This window comes from Mustela erminea, chromosome 13 (assembly GCF_009829155.1).
Source record: "Mustela erminea isolate mMusErm1 chromosome 13, mMusErm1.Pri, whole genome shotgun sequence".
Lineage (NCBI taxonomy): Eukaryota > Metazoa > Chordata > Mammalia > Carnivora > Mustelidae > Mustela > Mustela erminea.
In genome coordinates, this window is record NC_045626.1 from 76,489,920 (window position 1) to 76,511,809 (window position 21,890).

Below are 21,890 nucleotides of genomic sequence, written 5' to 3' on the forward strand. Positions count from 1 at the left end.
TCCTTGGTAACATCCAATGACACCATGCATGTAAAGGGCCCTGGACAAGGACTTGAAACAGAGTACACAGGGAGCTGGTTAGTTCCCTTCCCTCTGCACCTCCTGAGGCCCCATCTGCCTCTCTTGTCTAGTAATGGGATACTTGAGATTTGACGGGGGCCGGGGGGGGGGGGGGGGGTTCACACCTGGGGGGTGTGAACCTCCCAGGCTCTCCCTGTTCTGGTCTCTGGTCCTGATGCCATCCATGCATGAGAATCGGGCAAATGTGGTCACCGCTTGGCCTCAAAAGGACTGATGGACAGATTGCCAATATGCTACACTTTGACCGTGCCAAGGGTGGCCACTGCTTGTTTCTTTTATATCTCCATATGCAAGGAATTAAGAACAACAAACAAAATGGGCCAGAAAAGCAACTGCCAGAGACCAAAGTGAACAAGAGAAGTGTGGCAAATCTTTCCCAGCTCACCCAGAACGGACGGAACTGCAGAATCAAAGCCACCTGGGTTTCTGAGGCACACACTAAGGCAGGCTGGGGTGCAGCAGCCGAGAAGCCCCAATGCAACATCCGCTCCAGTATGAAGGCTGTAGAGGGCCCACCCTCTCAGAGTTTGGGGTCAATGTCTTACCTGTTCCAGCCCTCAGAATAATAATCTGGGTTCAGTCAGCAAGTGTACATTCTGTATAAATCACAGGAAAGAAAATACCTTATCAGATTCCCTCAGGAGCTGACGGGAGGCCAAGTCTTTGGAATAACAACTCTTGGTTATCTTTCTGAAATTCCCTAAGTATTCTTTTTTTTTTTTAAAGATATTATTTATTTATTTGACAGACAGAGATTACAAGTAGGCAGAGAAGCAGGCAGAGAGAGAGGAGGAAGCAGACTCCCTGCCAAGCAGAGAGCCCGATGTGGGGCCTGATCCTAGGACCCTGGGATCATGACCTGAGCCGAAGGCAGAGGCTTTAACCCTCTGAGCCACCCAGGTGCCCCTCTTCTTTTTTTTTTTAAGATTTTATTAATTATTTATTTGACAGAGAGAGACACAATGAGGAACGGAACTTAGGCAGGGGGAGTGGGAGAGGGAGAAGCAGGTACCCCGCTGAGCCCAGAGCCCAGTGTGGGGCTTGATCCCAGGACTCTGGGATCTCAACCTAAGCAGAAGGCAGATGCTTAATGACTGAGCCACTCAGGTGCCCCCCACTCAAGTATTCTTTTAAAAAAAAAAAAAAGTGGGATGCCTGGGTGGCTCAGTTGGTTAAGCAGCTGCCTTCGGCTCAGGTCATGATCCCAGCGTGCTGGGATCGAGTCCCACATCAGGCTCCTTGCTCGGCGGGGAGCCTGCTTCTCCCTCTGCCTCTACCTGTCATTCTGTCTGCCTGTGCTCGCTCTCTCCCCCTCTCTCTCTCTCTGATAAAAAAAAAAAAAGATTTTATTTATTTGATAGATCACAAGAAGGCAGAGAGGCAGGCAGAGAGAGAGGTGGAAGCAGGCTCCCCACTGAGCAGAGAGCCCGATGCGGGGCTCGATCCCAGGATCCTGGGATCATGACCTGAGCCGAAGGCAGAGGCTTTAACCCACTGAGCCACCCAGGCACCCCCCCTCAAGTATTCTTGACCTCTGTCACCAAGCAATTTCTGAAAATGTGATAAACCCAGTTGCATCACCTATGATATTAAATAAAAGCAATCAAGCTAATGCTCGTAGAACAAATGGATGAAACACTTGCACTCAGATCCTGGATCATCCTGGATATATGCCAAGATTCCATTTCATTTGTAAAATGGGCTAATTTGTTCATTCACTTAAGGATTTCTAGAACCAGGCACCACGTTAGTCACCTGGGACAGAAAGATTCATCCATTCATTCAACGAACACTTGAGTGCCTGTCATTTGCCAGGCACTGTTCTAGGTACCAACAGACATGGTCAGAGAGTCTCTCTCCTCATTGACAAATGAACAACTACATAAATGCGTGGGAAATCAATGGTGACAAACTGGTGGCATTTAGTGCCATAAAGAGAAATAAAGCAGGTAAGATAGGAGGGTGTAATGCAGGGTGATTAAGGAGGACTTCCCTGGGGACGGGACATCTGAGCAGGGACAACAGCGGGGTAATCAACAAGCCATGCATGCATCTAGGGGAAGAGCTTTCCTGGCAGAGGGGAGATGGTTCCTAAGCCCCAAGGAGAAAACAGCTTGGCATCGTCAAGGAGAAGCAAAGAGACAAATGGGGCTGGAGTGAGCAAGGGGGCGAGTGGTACAGATGAAATCAGAGGGGAAGCAGAGGCCAGACAGCCGGCAGCTTTGGGTTTTTTCTAAGTGTGAAGGAAAGCTGCTAGTGGGTTTGTGGTAGAGGAGGGGCATATGGTTGTTTACCTTGTTAAGAGATCACTGGCTGTTTTGCAGCGCGTCCTCTGTTGGACAGCAGTGTGGCAACGTGGATCCGGTCAGGTGCTGTCACATGGAACAGGTGGGACAGGATGGAGGCTTAACTAGAACGACTGGTGGGGGCGGTGGTAGGAAGTGGTCAGATTCGGGAGATATTTAAAGAATGACAGTGAGATTCAGTCCCTGCTCTCAAGGAATTCACAGAAAAATCAAAAAAGGATGAAAGCCACTGTAATGTAATGGGAGACAGGCAATAAGGGAATGCCAAGCTGGGTATGAGAGCACCAAAACAGAACCTTTAGGGGAGCTGGGGAAGGCGTTGGAGAGGGTGACATTTGAGCTGTGTCTGGAGAAGTGAAATTCCACCAGGTGAATAAGGAAGGTAAAAGGAAGGTCATTCCAGGCAGAGGGAACAGCTTCAGTGAAGGTCTGGGAACATGGGCCTCCACGGTGTGTTTGGGAATCATTTGGGGACTGAGGGTGGGGGTGTGTGTTGAGGGCAGTGGACAAGGGCTGGAAGACTAGCCTGGAAAGGTGCTTGGAACTAAACCGCGAAGGAATTTGAATGTGACATTCAGGTGTGTGTCCTTTATTCTATCAACAATAGAGTCTTTGAAGGTTTTGCAAGTATATACAGGACACAGGCAGAACTGTGTTCTGATGCATCGTGGAGTGGACTAGAAGGACCTGAGCGAATTAGCATTGTCTTCACAAAAATGAGTGAGTGCCCCCACCGCCACGTGCCCTGTGAGCATCAGGAAGAGAGCCGTAGATAAATGGCCACTGTGCCTTTCTTTATGCATTTTAAGTCTGGCTGGGGAGGTAATAAGGACTAAATGTAGAGGCAGGGTCAGATTCAGGAAATGTTTTAGAAAATATTTCCCTGTCTTTTCTAAAGTTCTGGGGGCACCTGGGTGGCTCAGTGGGTTGGACCTCTGCCTTCAGCTCAGGTCATGATCTCAGGGTCCTGGGATGGAGCCCACATCGGGCTCTCTGCTCAGCTGGGAGCCTGCTTCCCCCTCTCTCTGCCTGCCTTTCTGCCTACTTGTGATCTCTCTGTCTCTCTCTGTTAAATAAATAAATAAAATATTTAAAAAAAAAAAAAAAAAACAAGACAGGGTAAGTTCTGGATGTGGAAAAGGAGAACAGCCTGCCTTTCTGATTGTGAGATACAATGGGAATACAATTACGGCAAAGTATCCTGTCTCAGAGAAATAATTTTTAAATAACCCATATGGGTTATATACACCTTTAGTGCTTCAAGAACCTTTTCACATAAAACGTCTCACTTGCCCTTAAGTGTTATACAAATGGTAATGATTAAATAATTATATGTTGTAATATTATTTGACTGCATAAACCTTGGTCAAAGCGATGCAAAAGAAAAGCTGTGTTTGGAACACTGGAAAGACATCCCAGCATACGAGGGCAGTTAATTCGAGAAGATGGGTCTGAGACTGTGGCAGCCGTGTAGAGGGCACAGTGTGTTTAGCTGTCTGCATGCCTTATTTCTAAAAGAGGCCATTCAGAAGGAGTAAGGCAGGGTAAAGGCAAAATTCTGAAAAATGTACATGGTACATCTGCTTTAATACATCCCGCCCTGATAATGTCACGTCCCTGTAGCAAACTCCTCTCAAAAAAACTGTGCTTCCCTGACCAGGACTGTGTGTCATATTCAGAGTCCAGAAAAGGTTGTGGAGCGTTTGCACAGTGGTGTCTGAATTAATTCTCCGTGACGTTTCTTGTCTAGCTCGTTCCTTTCTGCTGTTGTCAGAATCAAATTCCGCACTTAATCTCTCCCTTGTTTTCAGATGACAAAATCGCTGTTAGGTTTCAGAAAGCTGGGATTACAAAATGTTCTTATGGCTTTAAGTCCTCTGTGGTGATTGGGGAACTTAGGAAAGGATTGGATGAGAATTTTTTGTTGTTGTTTTTCACAGAGAAGGGGCAGCCGGTGGACTGAATAGGGGATTCCTTTCCAGAAATCTGCCTTTGGACCCAAATGTTCATCACTTAAGAGGATTCCAAGACTTTTAAAATAAAATGAAAAGGGATGTGGGTTACAGGAATATATGCATATGTCAAAACTGAACTATACAAGTAAGACTGTACATCTCACCATGTATAAATCATAACTCAATAAAAAGATAAGGGGCGCCTGGGTGGCTCAGTCATTGAGTGTCTGCCTTCAGCTCAGGTCATGATCTCAGGGTCCTGGGATCGAGCCCCACATCAGGCTCCCTGTTCAGCAGGAAGCCTACTTCTCCCACTCCCCCTGCTTGTGTTCCTGCTCTTGCTGTGTCTCTCTCTGTCAAATAAATAAATAAAATCTTAAAAATAAATAAAAAATCAATAACAAATCAATAAAAAGTTCAATCAAACAAGCAAGAATAGAGCAAAAATCACTAATACTGCCAAGTAGAACCAACTACTGGACTGTTGGAGGGATGTCAATTACGATATTCAAAATCGTAGCAACTGAAATCCGTTGGTTAAGAGCCTCTGACAGTGAGGTCAAGGTTGTCATGAGCTGATTCCTATGTAGGCCATTAGCTCTCCACGGTTTTGTGGGTGCAATTTGTACCACTCATCCTATCCAGCAAATTCTGTTTCCTGGTTTCAAGGACAAAGGAGAGAGAGAAAGTACAGATGAAGGAAGTTCTGTCTGCTTCACAGGACTGGTCAGAAGTTACCATCTATGTTGTTGTTGTTGTTGAAGTATAGTCGACCCCCAATGCTACGTGAGTTTCCAGCGTACAACAGAGTGATTTGACAAGTCCATGGGTCATGCTGTGCTCACCACTCATGTAGCTACCTACTACCCCAGACAAGGCCACTGCAGTGCCACTGACTATATTCTGTATGCTGTGCCTTTCATCCCTGTGACTGAATTCATTCCAGGACTGGTTACCATCCTCTAAGAACAGTATATCTGATCTCCAAATGTTAAAACACATCAGGATCATCGGTTTCATGCAGAAGAGTCCTCCCTTTCCTTCCTTTATCTAGAGCATTTCTCAGTCTCTCTGAGCTCTTGAGTGGAGGGAGGCAGGAGTCATGACCCCCCCCACCCCCATGCCTTACTCTTCTAACACGGTACCACACAGACCGTCCACATACAACACACTGGAAGTCACCATTACAACCGTGCAGTTTCCATCAGCTGAAATGCAACCCATGTTCGGGTGGCCTGACAGTGCTCCGAGCATGGTGGCCTCCTATATTACCCATCTCCCCCACCAGACTGTGTGCTCCATGAAAGCAGAGACAGGCCTGTTTCAGTCACTAACGGTTATTTAGCACCCAACGTAGTGACTGACACATCGTAGATGTTCACCTAATATTTAGTGCATGAGTAACAAATCAAAAGCAGCAAAACATTACTGTTTGTACAGAGATGAGTCCCCTGTGCTTGGACTCGGCCGTGGGTGGGGGTGGGAGCGATGGAATTGAAAGAAGATTCGACACGGTTTGGTCTGGTTTTTCCCTTCAGAGAGATTGTTTCTGTGGTCTGTGTCTACAACCTGGATCCCGAGTGACCGGCCAGCAGGAAAGTCCACGTGACCTTTAGGGACCAGGTCTGTTTTTGCCACAGGCAGAAGGGTTCTATGCTCTAATTGCCTGGAGGTTTCATCCAAAACCAGAGTCAGCCAACAGTGCAGACTGTGAGCAGGGCGGTTACATCTGTGGCACTTGGAATTGTGCCTGGCCCTACGGCAAGGAGACCTCCTGGTACCGTGGGGTTGGAAACAAGGTGGGTTCAGCAAAGGAAACGCAACACCGCCGCAGGAAATGGCAGCCCCACTCATGACTTCGCCCAAAGTGAGACCCTGTGGTCTGTACACTTAAGTAGTAGCAGAGGGATGGGAGGCTTCGGGAGCTCAAAGATAGAACTATTTGCCAACTCATGTGGAAGTATGTCGGTATTTCACGATCAAAAGGCCATACAAGCACATATCTGCTGACTTTCAGTCCCCAGTATCGGCAGATACATCCCCCAGCACGGGATGTCTGAGAAGCCCCTCCTAACTCGGAAGCTGCAAGCTCCCCGTGTTCAGAGGAGATGGACATGCAGTGTCTCTGCCTGGACATGTAAACACTACGGCACTGGCTGACAGGACCTTGAGGGAAGGCTCCTCACCTTACAGAGTCCGAGATAATTTTCCTTTGGCAAGGCTGACATCATTGGCCTGAAGGTGGATTCTAGGCAACTGCCCTATCTGGAGAATAATCATTCCTGCTGGTGTATGAGTCACCGTGAGAGAAAAAGAAATTCAGAGACCTTCTGAAGCACATCTCTGCTCCCCCAGCACTGACAGCCAGCCAGCCCTGTCCCTGGGCTATGTGTAACCCAGCAACAAAGACGGGGACAGGGACTGGGCTTGGATGAGGAAGTCGAAGGTCTGGAGCTAAAACCCCGAAGACACTCAGCCATTAATGGAGGAGGGCTTTTAGAAAAGATCTGGCAAATTCTCTGCCCTTTCAACTTCACTTTCTGTTCTCTTTTTATCTGCTTTCGGCATTTCCAATTAATCTTGGAATGAGAGCCCAGGGCAAGAAGCCAGTGGTGCCTGAGGAATGCTAAAGAGCAAACTGATCCAGGGAAACAAATGCCAGCGAGGGACCCCACAGCAAAGAGACAGCCTCTGTGAGCAACTCTCCTGTTACCATGAGGCTTGCGAGGCGTGCGCGCGCGGGTCTCCGCATTGGCACCATCTGCCAATTCCTCAGGAGGACAGAACAAACCAGCGAGGCATGAAGATTAGATTATGTAATGCTGGAGGATTGCTGTTTTCAAAGAGGAAACAAATGGAACGAATTGATTTGCTTGTCAGAGCCCTGTCAGGAAAGGAGACCGCTCCCTCCTCCTCCAAGAGGACCTCATTAAAGAGGGGCATGATTTCACAGATTCAGAACATGTGAGACCACAATCAACTCCATTCATAAGAGCAAGTCCAGCTTCCAGAGCAGCACTGATATAACTCCTACTCTGCTCCCCTTGCCTGAAAATGACTGTTCACTATGACCTAGTAGCTACCAACATGGCAAGGAACACAACAGCCAGGAGCCTCCCCAGAGACTCAGAACCTGCCCGCTTTGCCTGAACTGACCTCATTTGCTTCTGGGGGAGCAGTATCTAATTTTGAGACCAGTGGGGTCATGTTTACTATTCAGAGCTCTGAACAGGTGCTTTGATAGAGTGGGGATGTGTTCTTAAAAATACATGCATCAGTGACACTGTATGGTGACAGATGGTGACTACACTCATCCTGGTGAGAGCTGAGTAATGTACGGAATTGTTGAATCACTGTGCTGTGCACCTGAAGCTAATAGAATATTGTATATCAACTATACTTTGATAATAAGTTTTTTTTTTTTACAAACATGCATCAAGAAGGAAAATGCATTGCATGTCTGGGATTCTTCTGCCATTGCTGGATTTCTCGCAAAATGCCCAGCACAATGCTTATTATGGTATTTTTATGGTAGAAGAATGAACAAGTGAATGATAACCTTGAACCCACTACTATAATGCTGTTCCTAAAGGTTTTTTTCTTACTAAAATACCAAGATTTAAATGTCAAGTCTTTACTCAAGAAGGAAATGAAGTCTTCTCTACCGGATATTTTCCATTTGCCCCTTCAGATCCACTTTTCTACCCATCCTGCTGTTTGCCCTGGGGTGCTCAGCTTTCTAAACTACATCAGTGCAAGGTGCAAGGTGCCTGGGTGGCTCAGTGGGTTAAGTATCTGCCTTTGGCTCAGGTCATGATCCCAGGGTCCTGGGATCAAGTTCAGGATCAGGCTCCTTGCTCAGTGGGGAGTCTGCTGCTCCCTCTCCCTCTGTGCTTTTTCTCTCAAATAAATAAATAAATATGTTTTAAAAATCTACATCAACTCACTCCTTTGTCCTCTTAGCTTCCATTTGGGCACAGCAGAAGACTGGAGGGCAGAAGGAAGGTAAGGTCAAAGGGTCCTCCCACCCCACCCGCTGCAGTTCCCCCATACCAGATCACCTCGGGATCAGATAAGATTGTTTGTATCTATCAACAACACATCACCGCTCCTCCTCAAGGGGGTCCTCTTTCTGGGTTCCATCATTTCTCCCCTCTTTCAATATTCAGATCGAGAAGTGATAAAGACCAACGCTATGGCGAGCCTCCTGGTTACTGCACTATCCTTACAGTTTCCCGACACCCTACTGACCTTTGTACATAGTCTATTAAATCCTCCCCTAATTATCTAATTTGAGAGTGCCATCTGTTTCTTACAGACCCTGACTGATAAACCTACCATTGGTGTCAGTCTGTCCTAGGCCCTGCATGCAGTGTTTTTAAAAGGAGCGAAATTAATAATACGATATGCTACTACTTTATACTTATTCTCAACGTTCACCTTCTCACAAGGCTATAATAACAACTTAAAGATAAAACCTAATTCCTCTTTACAACATAATTGTGCAGTAGAGTTTGTATGAGCTAAATATAATTCAGAGAACAAGCTTTCTCATGTCATCAAAATTCATGTTAACAACTATAAAGCAAGAACCGCAGAACTGAGGCCCCCAACTTGAGATTTAGCAGAAAACATATTCCAGTATTTAAACCTATCACACAAATATTCAAAAGCCTATGATGTGGCCAGAAAAGCGGTGATCTTAGTAAGAAACAACAAAGAGGTGGGTTCTCACTTTGTGCAATTTGATCTCATTTTACGGGATAAATCTGCTCCTAAAGAAGTTCAATATGAATTTTATTTCCATAAATCAAAACACAGGTTGTACAACTGAGGCACGCTTAATATTTGAATAATCATTTGGAAAAATAATCACCTTTTGATCTTTTGAACCAATCCAGATTTTTCATCCACCTGGGATACTTCAAATGAAATTTATCGTCTGCAGGGAGGGTCGGTCTCCTTCCGTGCTCCTGGAATAGGAGAAGTTGTGGAATGGAATTTAGAGGAAAGATAAGGGAACTACCATTTATAGAGCACATATAGAATGCTAAGCAGTTTGCATCTGTTAGCACATTTAATTCTGGAGGTATATATGTAGTCCATTGTTCTCTTATTCTCTACTTCTCAAAAAAAAAAAAATTAGAATAGCAGGTGTGGAATTCAAAAATCCTTTTTTTTTTTTGGAATGAGAAGGAAAGGCAAAGTATTCAATGCAGGACTATAAAGATCACATTATTCCGCAGCTTCAATGACTTCCCACTGGTTAGGATCAAGTCCAAAATTCTTCACGTGGCCACCATCCCTGCCTCAGGACTCTCGACCAGCCAGGCTTCTTCCCACTTGAAGGCCTTTGGCCTTTCTGTCCCTAGGACTGTCTGCAACCTCTTCTCCCTTCTTTCCTCAGACTAACTCAGACTCTTCCCTCTGCTTTCCGCTCAGTTTACACTTCCCAGGGAATGTCTGTCTCCCCAGCTGGGCCTATGTCACTGTATCCCTAGTGCTGAAAAACAGACAGAGGCTGAACACTCACGGGTGCCTCTTCCTCCGAACGAGGAAGGGTCGCCCAGCAGGGCTGGCGGGCTTCACGGTGGCCCTATCTCCAACTCCCCTAGCAGGGGTTTGCCTTGGCCCCAGGAACAGGGCAAAGTCTCCCTCAAAAAAAGGCCAAAAGAACTTCGCCTGAAGTTCTAGAAAGTCTTTGCTTTCTCTCTCCCAATCAAGCGCACATCCACGGGCTCCAAGACCTGGAGTTCCAGCCGAGACGAGAACATAATAGTCCCATGTCGCCCAGCGGGAGCATGGCTTCCCTCCTGCGTCGCACCTGCGCACTTGTGTGGCACCCAGCCACGTGACGTGGAAGGTGCGCGTGCGCGGGGGAACTGTTCGTCATGTGATCTCTTTGCTCTAGCCCGGATTTGGGGTATTTCAACCTGGTCCGCTGGAGGGATGAAGAAACTGGGAGAGGGGTTTGCGAGGTTACTTGGGAGGTCAGGGTGGGCATGGGATGTACTGAACCTAGACCGGCACCAGGCATTGGGCTGAAATATCTCAGTGAACACTGCCAGTGGCTCTGTGTAGTCTTAAGGGTTGATGTGACCGTTTTACAGATGGAGAAACTGAGACTTGTGTAGTAAAAACCAGGAACTTGTCTGAAAGCACAGTTAATGGCCCTCCTAGGATTTGAACTCAATTTTCTCTGTCTCCCAAATATCCAAACCCTCTGACACCCTGGCTTATCCTTTGAAAGCCAAATTTTCCCAAAGTGTGGTGGCCCCTGGGCAGGAGTACTCTCTCTCCTCCCCTGTTAAACCTGAGCCAGCTGTCTGCCAGGATTCATGTCCTGGCTGTGTGACTTTGGGCAAGTCATGTCACTGCTTAGCCTCTGTTTCATCTGTAAAATGACAATATTGCCTTCTGCCCATTACTTATGAAGATTAACTTTCCAACAAAAATGTAGCAGTACCTACCAGATGACAGGTACTGTGCTAGGTAGGCCTGGGGTGTGCCAAAGCAGAAGAGATCGTGTAATTATGGGATAGTGTGTGAATATACCCTAATGTCCACCAATAATCTATACAGTGTGTTAGTTAATGGCAAGTGTCATGAAGAAAAATTGAGCAGGGTAGGGAGTAAGGAACGTATTGCACGGGTGCAGTTTTAGGCAGAATGGTCAGGGAAGGCCTCATGAAAAGTTGGCATTTGAGCAGAGACCTGAGGAGATGAAGGAGGAAGACCTGCCAGGGATTATTCTAGAAACCTGGGGAAGTTTGGACCCATCTCCCATTAAGAACAGATGAGATCTAAAAATGGGCCTGGCATCCCCATTGAAGCTCGCAGTTCTGCGGGCTTCCCTTATTGGAAGGTGGGCAGCTCTAGTGTGGGTTCCTCACAGCTGGTCCTGAGGAAGCGGAAACAGCCTGTTACAGGTATGGGGATTCACAGCCAACAAGCTCTTTCCTTGCATCTCCAGAGAAGTGAGTGTTTCCATTAGTTCATTTGAGAAGGGTCTGCCATGCCCTTGGAAATTCCTACTTTTTGCTTCTTTGGAAACAAAAAGAAGCAGGAAGACAGAATTAGGACCTGTGTTGACATTTTGCTGGAATGCCCTATCTCTACCAGGTTCCCAAATACATGTTGAGGCTTGCTTCACACAAATGCATCTGCTCAAAGCCCCTCACAGATACGAGAGTGCTGGCACATGCCCGCTCACAGGCTTGAACACTTTGCACAGAGCAGTCTAGTCTGGGAGAAAAATATCAAGCCGGGCCTTGGCCAGTTCCCCTTCTAGCAAGTATTCATTCTGAAAAAAAAAACCCTCAGGAGCTGGGCTGAAGGGAGAGAGCCCTCGGATTGTCCAGACTTAAAGGCCACAGAGTCCATAACAGACTGAGGCCCAGAGAGGTGAAGTGAGCTGTCCAAGCTTACACAGCAAGTCCATGAAAATCTCTGTGAACTCATGCAGTCTACAAATGTTCTGAGCTCTGTATAACCGCCAGGCACTGTGCTTGGCACTAGGGATACAGCAGTGGGCAAAAGAGACAGCAACTCCTGTTCTCTGGAACCGACATTCTAATAGAAGGAGACAGACAATAAAAAGGAGATATTAGTAATACATGTACTATAATAGATAATGGCAACTGTCATGGGAAAAAAACTGAGTAGGGAAACAGAATAAGGAGTGTATTGCATAGAAGCAGGGTTTTTTTTGTTGTTGCTGTTCTTGTTTTGAGAGAGAGAGAGAGCGAGTACACATGCGGGTGCGCGTGCACACACTGGGGTGGGGTGGAGAGGCAGAGGCCGAGGGAGAGAAAGAATCTTAAGCAGGCTCCGCACCGAGCGGGGAGTCCAATGCAGGGCTCATGAACCTGAGTTCATGACCTAAGCCAAAATCAAGAGTTGGACACTAACCGACTTTGTCATCTAGGCATCCCTGCGTGGGCGCAGTTTGAAGCAGAATGGTCAGGGAAGGCCTCATGAGAAGGGGGCATTTGCGAAGAGACCCGAAGGAGGTAAGAGAGGAAAACATGCCAGTATCTGGGGGAAGAGCATCCCAAGAGGAGGAAACAGAGCAGTGGCCCCAAGGCAGGAACACACTAGTATGTTCCCAAGAGCAGCAAAGAGGCCTCTAGAGTGAAGTAGGCAGGAGGGAGGCGAGGAAGTCAGAAGATGCAGAGTCCAGATTGTGTATGAGTTTCTTAGGCCACTAATGAGGGCTTTGGCTTTTACTCCAAATGAGATGAAAAAGTACTGGAGAGTTTGGGGCAGAGAAATGATGTGATCTGACCCAATTAAAAAAAAAAAAAAAACCACCCTGCAGGGGTGCCTGAGTGGTTCAGTCAGCTAAGCCTTTTCCTTCAACTCAGGTCATGATCCCGGGGTCCTGGGATCGAGTCCCGCATCAGGCTCCCTGTTCAGCGGGGCAGTCTGTTTCTCCTTCTGCTTCTCCCCTCTTCTCCCTCTGCTCCTCCTCTGCATGTGCTCTCTTGCTCTCTCGTTCTGCTGTCTCTCTCTCTCTCTAATTAGTTGAATAATTAAAAAACAACAACAAGAAGCCTGGAGCTGCTGCTCTTCATTCATTCAGTCATTCAAGCGTCTTAGGTGCTGGGCACTCTGCTGATGACAAGTGAGCCACGGGTCACTCACTCACTGGGATGTGCCTTTTGTGCTGATCAGAGCATCCAGACCAAGGAGAAAGGAGGCTCAGCGGGTGGCCTTCCCTCCACATGCCTTCCCCTCCTTGCCACACAGCCCTGGGAGAAGGGCCCCAGGTACCTGCAAGGCTCCATGCTCCAGAGGCTGCTAGAACGTGCAGGTTATAAATAGCATCCCCTGTGGCTGGGAATCAAGCTGCTCTGAGTGAGTCAGAGGCTCAGAGCCACAGCCCCTCAACCTGCAGCATCACTCCCTAACCCCACCACCCCCCACTCCCTCACAGACCTCTTCATGAAGGCCAGGCCTCTGCTTCTCACCATGACCCTCTGTGGCCCTGTCACTCCCCACTTGTCCCAGGCTCTACCTCTCATAGCTCCAGAAAAACCCACTGATTCCCTAGTCCTCAGAGGCAGGATGGCGTACTGTTGAAAAGCCCAAGATCTTGATGTGAGTCTACCTGGATTTCAGACCCAGGGCTGTTCCTTCTGGGCTGTGTGACCTTGGGCAAGTCACTTCCCCCTTGTACGCCCCCTTTTCCTCACCCATAATAATAATAGTAAGATGATAATAATATGCTATTATGATAGTATTATGAAGACAATGATAATAGTGCCTACTTCCTGGAAATGGTATGGGGATGCAACACGATACCCGACCTGTTTAGCCCAGAACCTGGGATATAGTAGTTATTCAGTTAACGGAGGGATGGTCCCTGTGAGTAATTAGATTAGAACTCAGAGAAAGGTAATAATAAATAAGAAAATGGCAGCTTTCACCTGTTCTGCTGAGCATCTACCACGGGTTTGAAGTTCAGGTTCCTGGCATGTAATGCTGCATCCCTAATCTTCATAACCAAGCAAACGTCACCATCTCCATCTTACAGGGGAAGAAACGAGATTCGGAGAGAGCCGTGACTTGTCCAAGCCACACAGTACCTGTGAGGCAGAACCTGACGTCAGCAGAAAAGGCACAGCCACCTCCCCTCAGGCCCCGGGGGCATGTGCAACTGCTTGTTCCTAGCCCACCCCCACGTGACAAAGCACTGGGAGTAGAGCGGTGGGGAGAAGGGGAGCAGGTGGGTGGGAGTGCAAAATATCTCTGCTTCCCCTGGCATCCCTTCCACTTCCTGAGATGAGAAGTTTTCTGCCACTCCCCAAAGCACAGATCAGCTCTCCTTTGGGTGCTATTGAGTAAAACTCTCTGCCTAACGGCTCCCAAAAAGATCTGCATAATAATTTTTATGTGTCACACACATCGTTTAAAGATGAAGGTGATGGGGACAATTTGGCTTCATTGGCACCCCTACTTTGATCCTCCAGGGTTGTGTCTGGTCATCGCCCCAGGTCCCCAGGTTCTAGAGACACCCCCTCAAGTCCCCTCTTCCACCATGCTCAAGACATAAAATAGTAGAGGGGTGCCTCGGTGGCTCCATCAGTTAAGCATCTGCCTTCTGTTCAGGTCATGATCCCAGCCCCTGCTCAGCAAGGAGCCTGCTTCTCCCTCTGCTTGCTTTCCCCCCTGCTTGACCTTTCTCTCTCTCTGATAAATAAATAAATAAAATCTTCAAAAATATATCTTTAAAATAGTAGAAAGGGCATTGCTTGGGAGTCAGACAAATCTGGGCTCCCTTCTGGTTTTGTCATTCCTAGCTGTGTGACCTTGAGCAAGTCACTTTACCTCTCTGAGCCTCATTCACTTATCCATTCATTCTAGTGAATGCATATTCAGCAACATCTACCATCTGCCAGGCTCTGCTGTAGACCCTGGTCCCATAGCAGTGGATTAGGGAGACAGAACCTCTGCCTTCGTGGGGCTTTCCTTTTGGTGGATGCAGAAGAGAGACATAAGCAAATAATTTCAGAAGTGATATGTGAGGGCGCCTGGGTGTCTCAGTCGGTTAAACATCTGCCTTCGGGTCAGATTATGATCCCGGAGTCTTGGGATCGAGGTCCCGCATCAGGCTCCCTACTGAGTAGGGAGTCTGCTTTTCCCTTTACCCCACGCTTGTGATCTCACTCTCTCAAGCTCTCTTTCTCTTTCAAATAAATAATAAAATCTCTTTTTTTAAGATTTTATTTATTTATTTCACAGACAGAGATCACAAGTAGGCAGAGAGGCAGACAGAGAGAGAGGGAAGCAGGCTCCCTGCTGAGCAGGGAGCCCAATGCGGGGCTCGATCCCAGGACCCTGGGATCATGACCTGAGCTGAAGGCAGAGGCTTAAACCACTGAGCCACCCAGGTGCCCCAAATAAATAATAAAATCTTAAGGAAAAAAAAAAAAAAGAAGAAGTGTTATGTGAATGAAGAAAATGAACCAAGGCAGTGTGCTCCTAACTGGGGTAGGTGCAAGGGTGAACTCTCAGACAAGGTGGTCAGGAAAATGTGGCGTCCCTTCTTCTGAACCTTGGGAAGGAGCCGGCCATGAGACCTTGAGGCAGAGGGAAGTGCAGGCACGTGGGCCTTGAGAGGGGAATGAGTTTGGTGTTGGAGCTGGCATGGTGGGAGTGAAGTGAGCCAGGGGGAGAGAGTGAGGAGATGAGGTCAGAGAGGTAGGCAGGGGCTAGATCGCAGAGCACCCAATGACGAGCATCCCAGCTTCTCTGCGTTTGTGCGCACTTGCTGAGATGATGCGTACGTCTAGCCCAGGACCTGGCGTACAGTGGCTGCTCGATACGCAGTGGCTGTTATGATTATGAGCCTTCCTTGTCCTTCTCTTCCTCCTCCTCCCGGGGACCCTCATGTCCCTCCCCTGCCTCTCGGGCCCCTTCTGCCCCACCGTCTCTCTCTGGTCCCAGGAAAAGGACAAGGACACTGGCAAGGATCACAGCAGGAAGGAGGAAGCACTTCCCACCCTCTCACTCACCCCCTTCCTCCTCCAAACCCTCCCACTGCAGCCCAGTGATTTTCCTGCCTCTCACAGGCGATTTTATTAAACATCTCGAAAAAATATTCTCTCACTCCCTCTCTCTTTATTTATAAAAATCAACTTAACACCCTGCTCCTTTGTTCTATTTGGAAACTGGAACAGCCTGGTTTATATTTAGCCAAAATCCTGCTCCTTTCCCCACAGACTCCAGCACAGCCCGATGAGCTAGAGGGGCTAAGGAAGGAGGAGGAGGGAGGCTGGGGGAGGAAAGGGTGCTGCGAAGGACAGAGGATGCCCCAGAGGCCCAGGTCTCAGCTAAGTCCAAAGGACCTGGCAGGGTAGGAGCTGAAGAGTCCTTCCCAAGACGTGGGGTGCCCCGATCCAGGCTTTGCCCTTCGTTCTGTCACTCTCTAGTCCCATCCAGATGTCCCCAGAAGCAGAAAGACAGGGGAGATAGAATACAGAAAAGAAAAAACCCCAACCCCAGTCTGGAGTGAGGCTTAGAAAGGCAGTCAGTACAAGGCGGTCCTTCCAGGAGTGGGTCCTGGTTCAAATCCAAACTTTCCTCTGCCCCTCAGTAGCTGGCTGACCCTGGAAAGTTAACACATTCATTACAATATGTGGCACATGGCATGAGTCTGATAAACAATGGTTATTAATCACTGTGGGCTCAAGGAGAATGCTCACCTCCTCGAACCTCAAGGATCCACTCAAAAGTTGCTTCCTCCATGAAGCCTACCCAGATTAACACCTATCTGAACAGTGAGCTAAACACTGGTGCGCTATGAGCAGGAATGTACAGGGCCTTCAGTGTGACCAGGAATGGAAACACACGATCGCCAGAAAGCATACTAAGTTCCAGAAGAGACTTCGGCTCCACTTGGGCAGGGCTAATTCTTTGTTTTCTGTTGTCCCTGGAGAGCTAATGACAACACCAGGCACGTGGAAAGACATCATAGAATAATGGTTAAGAATACAGGGGGGTAGGAGCACCTGGGTGGCTCAGTGGGTTAAGCATCTGCCTTAGGTTCAGGTCATGGTCTCAGGGTCCTGGGATCGAGCCCCACATGGAGGGTCTCTGTTCAGCAGGGAGCCTGCTTCCCTCTCTCTCTCTCTCTGCCTGCCTCTCTGCCTACTTGTGATCTCTGTCTGTCAAATAAATAAAATCTTAAAAAAAAAAAAAGAATACAGCTGGGTTAAGAAATTGTGGTGTTTCCATATAATGAGATACTATTCAGCCATAAAAAAGGAATAACATACTTCCACATGCCACAGTGTTAACCAATCTCAAAAATGTTATGCTAAGTCAAAGAAGCCAGACATGAGAGGTCACATATTGCACAACCGCATTTATACAAAGTGTCCAGAATAGGTAAATCCATAGAGATGGAATGCAAGTTGATGGTTGCCAGGAGCTGTGAGGAGGGGGAATGGGGGGTAACTTCTTAATGGGGACAGGGTTTCCTTGTGGGGTGAGAAAAGTGTTTGGGAACTGGGTAGAGGCAGTGGTTAGGCAATGCCACGGAACCACTCACTTTAAAAACGGCTAATTATATGTTAGGTGAATCTCACCTCAATTTTTTTTTTTTTAAAGGATGTATCTGGGGCCACTTCATGATCATGCCAATTGATGTGAGAAAACATTTGATAAAATCAACACCCATTCATGATTTAAAAACAAAAACAAACTTGAGCAGGGCCAAAATAAAGAGAATTTCTTTAACCAGCTAAAGGGCAGCTTCAGAATACCTACAGATGGGGCACTTCGCTGGCTCCATCAGTAGATCAGGCAACTCCTGATCTCTGGGTCATGAGTTCGAGCCCCACGAAGAGATTACTTAAAATAAATTTTTTTAGGGGCACCTAAGTGACTCAGTTGGTTCGGTGTCCGACTCTTGGTTTCAGCTGGGTTCATGATCTCATGGGTCATGGGATCAAGCCCCGTGACATGCTCAGCGAGAATTCAGCTTAAAGATTCTCCCCCTCTGCCCCTCCCTTCACTCACTCTCTCTTTCTCTCTCTCAAACAGATAAATAAAATCTTTTAAAAATTAATAAAAAAGAGGGACACCTGGGTGGCTCTGTCAGTTAAGCGTCTGCCTTCAGCTCAGGTCATGATCCCAGGAGCCTGGGATCAAGTCCTACAGAGGGCTCCCTGCTCAGCGGGAAGCATTCTTTTCCCTCTGCCTGCTTCTCCTCCTGCTTGTGCCCTCTCTCTCTGACAAACAAATAAGATCTGAAATAAATAAGGAAATAAGAAATTTTCTTAAAATTTTCAGTCTTTAAAACAAAATACCTGTAAGCCAGCATATGCTGAAAGTCTAAACACTTTTACCCCATGACTGGGAACAAGGCAAGAATATCTGCTCTATTTCTTTCTTTTTCTTGAGATTTATTTATTGATTTGTTGATTTATTTGACAGACAGAGATCACAAGTAGGTGGGGGGCGGTAGGAAGCAGGCTCCTTGTTGAGCAGAGAGCCCAATGCGGGGCTCAGTCACAGGACCCTGAGACCAAGACCTGAGCCGAAGGCAGAGGCTTAACCCACTGAGCCACCCAGGCACCCCTATATGCTCTATTTCTATGCAACAGTGGACTGAAGGTCCTACCCAGGACAACAAGGGAAGAAAAAAAATGGGGAAAGGATGAAGTTAAATTGTGTTTATTTGCATGGGGTGCCTGGGTGGCTCAGTGGGTTAAAGCCTCTGCTTTCAGCTTGGGTCATGATCCCGGGGTCTTGGGATCGAGCCCGCATCCGGCTCTCTGCAGGAGAGCCTGCTTCCTCCTCTCTCTCTCTCTCTGCCTGCATGTCTTCTACTTGTGATCTCTGTCTGTCAAAGAAATAAATAAAATCTTAAAAAATTGTGTTTATTTGCAGATGGCATAGTTACACACATAGAACATCCTAGGAATTTACGAAACAAAACTATAAGAACTTTGTTTAACAAAATGAAAGGGTACAAGATAATATATAAAAATGCACTTCTCGGGAGCCTGGGTGGCTCAGTTGGTTAAGCAACTGTCTTCGGCTCAGGTCAGGATCCCGGAGTCCCAGGATCAAGTCCCACATCAGGCTCCCAGCTCCATGGGGAGTCTGCTTCTCCCTCTGACCTTCTCACCTCTCATGCTCTCTCTCACTGTCTCTCTCTCAGATAAATAAATAAAATCTTTTTTTTAAAAAATGCATTTCTCTATACCAGCAATGAATAATTGGGAAGTTAAATGCATGAAAACATCTCCATTAGCATCAAAAAAATATAAAATATTTAGGGATACAGTTAATAAAATATGCAAGATCTGTACACTGAAAACTATAAAATCTGAGAGAAATAAAAGACCTAAATAAATGGAGATATACCACATTCACCTATAAAATTTCACTTCATCCCATAGTGAGTCTATAGATTCAGTACAATCCTGATCAAAATTTCAGCAGCTTTTTTTGTTATGGTGGTAGAAATGATCAAGTAGATTCTAAAATGTATGTGGAAATGCAGACAAACTAGAAGAGCCAAAACAATTTTGAAAAATAGGAACAAAGTTACAACACCTGAGGCTACTTGATTTCAAAAATTGCTATAAGTCTGCAGTAATCAAAACAATGTGGTATTAGCCTAAAGACAGACATATAGATCAGTGAAACAGAATGAGGTCCAAAAATCCATACACATCCAATCAACTGATTTTGCCAAAGGTGCCAAGATGATTCAGTGGGGAAAAGAAGCTAGCACTAGAATAAACCTGTGCCAAAGCAGAAATGAACTGTGACCCCTACCTCACACCATATAAAAAACTCACTCTGAATGGATCAGAGACCTAAATGCAAAAACCCAAACCATAAAACTTCTAGAGAAAAGCATAAAAGAAAATCTTTGTGGCCTAGGGGTAGACAAAAATTTCTTAGGACACACAAAAGCACAAATAACAAAAGCGATTAATTGATAAATAGAACTTCATCAAAATTTTATACTGCTGTTCTTCAAAATATACTATTAAAAAATGAAACTCTAAGCCACAAGCTTACAGAAAATGTTCATTTTATGTGTGTGCATGTGTGTGTATGTGTGTTGTGTGTGTATATCTCGCAAAGAAATTATGTCCACAATAAAGAGCTCTCAAAACTATATAATGAGAAAACAAATAACCCAGTGAAACAGAGACAAAAGAATCAAACATATACTTCCCAAAAAAGAACATACAAATGGCCAGTATGTGCATGAAAATATGCTCAATATCTTTAGTTGACAGGGAAGTACAAATTAAAATTACAATAAGATATACACAGCTTAGGGGTGCCTGGGTGGCTCAGTCGGTTAAGTGTGCACGTTTAGCTCAGGTCATGATCTCAGGGTCCTAGGATCGAGCCCCACATTGGGGTCCCAGCTCAATGGGGAGCCTGCTTCTCCCTCTCCCTCCACCACTCATGCTTTCTCTGACGCACCCTCTCTCTGTCTCTCGAATAAATTAAATTAAAATAAATTAGAAAGATATAAATAGATTAGAATGGCTAAAATTAACAGGACCGATGATACAAAATATTGGTGAGGATATGAAACAACCGGAACCCACATACTCTGCTGGTGGGAGTATAAACTGGCACAATTACACTAGGAAAGTTTGGCAGTTTCTTATGAAGGTAAATATACACTGACCATTTGATCTAGCAGTTCCACTAGCTCTTTACTTGAGATAAATGAAACTCAAGTCCATACAAAGAACATGAAGTCTGGGGAGCCTGGTTGGCTCAGTGGGTTAAGCCGCTGCCTTCCGCTCAAGTCATGATCTCAGGGTCCTGGGATGGAGCCCCGCATCGGGCTCTCTGCTCAGCAGGGAGCCTTCTTCCCCCTCTCTCTCTGCCTGCCTCTCTGCCTCCTTGTGATCTCTTTCTCTGTCAAATAAATAAACAAAATCTTTAAAAAGAAGAAGAAGAACATGAAGTCCATATCAGCTTTATTCAGAATAGCCCCAAACTGGAAACAACCCAAGTGACATTGAACAGGAAACTAGTCAGGGACTTCTCTTATATCAATGCAGAATATTACTCAGCAATACAAAAAGAAAAAATTACCAATGCATGTAACAATATACCGGAACCTTGCAAACATTTTTGTTCAACAAAAGCAGCCAGTCACAAATGGGAATATACTGTGTGGTTTCATTTATATGAAGCTCGAAACAGACAAGACCATCTGTAGAGACAGAAAGCAGATCAGTGATTGGCTGCAGCAGAGCCCAGGAGGAATGGCCACAAAGGGGCATGAGGAAAAATTTGGGGGGTGGGTAGAAAAATGTTCTATAACTCCATTAGCATTTTTTACTGTATGTGAATTATACCCCAATAAAATTGATTTTTCTAAAAAAGACCACCTGTTGGTTAAGTATCCAACTCTTGGTTTTGGCTCAGGTTGTGATCTCCAGGTCATGAGATCGAGCCCCGGCTCGGGCTCCACACTCAGCACAGAGTCAGCCTCAGACTCTCCCTCTATCTCTGGCCCTCCCCACTGTGCTCTCTCTCTTTCCCCCTCTCTAAAATAAATAAATCTTAAAAAAAAATTATTTTAAAGACCACCTGGGTTGAGTTCCCGGCTTTGCTACTAACTAGCTACATAATCTTGGGCACGTTATTTCATTTTTCTGTGCCTCTATTTTCCCAAAAGAAAAGTGACAATAGTAGTAACAATAATACTTATCTCATAGGATTTGTTTTGTTTTTTTGTTTGTTTATTGTTTTTTAAGTAGGCTCCATGTCCCCCAAACTCATGACCTTGAGAACAAGAGTCAGAGGCTCCACCATCTGAGCCCTCCAGTTGCCCCATGTTTGTTAGGTTTTTGTTTTGTTTCATTTTGTTTCATTAGATAAGCTCATAGGATTGTTGAAAGGATTAAATGAGCAACTGTATTATGAACTGTGGGCGCCAAACTCTAAGAAGGACTCCGAGGGCTCCTGCCCCCATGGAGCCTCCTCCACATTGAATAGACCAACCTGTGTAACCCCTAGGATGTTTTCAAAATGATGGTCTGTGGTT